Here is a 1,829-nt window from a genome sequence, read left to right on the forward strand (position 1 = left end):
TGCTCTACTATTTCTTAGTTATCACCTGCTTTTAGTCCTATCCATGTTGTCATTGATGTAGGTGGTAGCTAATGTATTGCTCTACTTGGCTGTCAGACTCTAATATATGAATATATTGCCTCCATTTTCACATTTATGTAACTATACTTCTTTACATTAAAGATATAACAATTAAGGTCATGACAACTTTTGTGGCATATTTTTATGGAGTGTGTGGGTATCCTAATGAGCCCAAGGCTATGCAAAATGAGCCATGAGAAGGTCCTGGGCAGTTGGTGGGTATGAGCGCAAAAAGACAAAAATATAGTGTTTGAAAGTTAGGTTAGTTAACCGGAAAATAACTGGAAAATAACCGGACCTAACCGCAACACTAACCTAACCACGGTTAGGGTTAGTTGATTTCGAGAATGGAATAACCGGTTATTTTGCGGTTAACTAACCATTAAATAACCGGTTATGACCGGTTATAACCAGCCCTATTATACACCTTCAAAACGCACTTGAGAACGTCAAAAACACTTAAAATTTGACTAAGTTACGGTCAAATCTCTAAAATATCACCCAAATGTGTAGACTTTCAAGGATAATTGCATAAATATGTCAATTCTTCACCGATTTTAGTGTGCTTGGGCTCGTTTTAAAGCTAGAATATGCAGAAATAATATCTATCAAGATACATATGAGCATATTTGCCTTGTTATAACTGATTCTTTATTTTTCGGTGCTAACCGGTTAGTAACTGCAAATAACCAACCATAACTGGTTAGTTGTGGTCCGGTTAGGTTATTTTAGGTTTCAGGACAAAGGCTAACCAGTCTCAGTCTCGGTTAGAGCCCCTGGGCACCCAATAACCGGACCTAACCGGACTTTCAAACACTACAAAAATAGAACATAATATACATCCAAGAGTGCTCAACTAGTTCATAGGCAGTTTTGGGGAGTCTCTTCAGGGGGTGTGGAGGTATCCAAACGAGTCCAGAACCATGGAAAATGAAGCAGAATCAGGTGCTGAGGAGTTGTGAGCACAAGGGCAAAAGAGTGAAAATGCAAACTCACCTAGCTTCACAAGGTGTTAACTGTTTTTAAACTGGTTTTGGAGAGCGTCTTCACGGAGTATGGGGGTATTCGAACGAGCCATCGACCACAGAAAACGGAGCAGATTGAGGTGCTGAGGAGTTGTGAGCACAAGGGCAAAAGAGTGAAAATGCAAACTCACCTAGCTTCACAAGGTGTTAACTGTTTTTAAACTGGTTTTGGAGAGCGTCTTCACGGAGTATGGGGGTATTCGAACGAGCCATCGACCACAGAAAACGGAGCAGATTGAGGTCCTGGGGAGTTGTGAGCATAAGGGCAAAAGAACGAAAATGCAAACTCACCTAGCTCCACGAGACCTTAACCGTTTCGTAAGTGGTTTTGGGGAGCGTCTTCACGGAGCGTGGGGCTATCCGAACGAGCCCTCGACCACAAAAAACGAAGCAGATTGAGGTCCTGGGGAGTTGTGAGCATAAGGGCAAAAGAACGAAAATGCAAACTCACCTAGCTCCACGAGACCTTAACTGTTTTATAAGCGGTTTTGGGGAGCATCTTCACGGAGTGTGGGGCTATCCGAACGAGCCCTCGACCACAGAAAACGGAGCAGATTGAGGTCCTGGGCAGTTGTGAGCATAAGGGCAAAAGAACGAAAATGCAAACTCACCTAGCTCCATGAGACCTTGACCGTTTCGTAAACGGTTTTGGGGAGCGTCTTCACGGAGCGTGGGGGTATCCGAACGAGCCCTCGACCACAGAAAACGGAGCAGATTGAGGTCCTGGGCAGTTGTGAGCACAAG

This window comes from Laccaria bicolor, genomic scaffold, assembly GCF_000143565.1.
Source record: "Laccaria bicolor S238N-H82 LACBIscaffold_2 genomic scaffold, whole genome shotgun sequence".
NCBI classification, from domain to species: Eukaryota; Fungi; Basidiomycota; class Agaricomycetes; order Agaricales; family Hydnangiaceae; genus Laccaria; species Laccaria bicolor.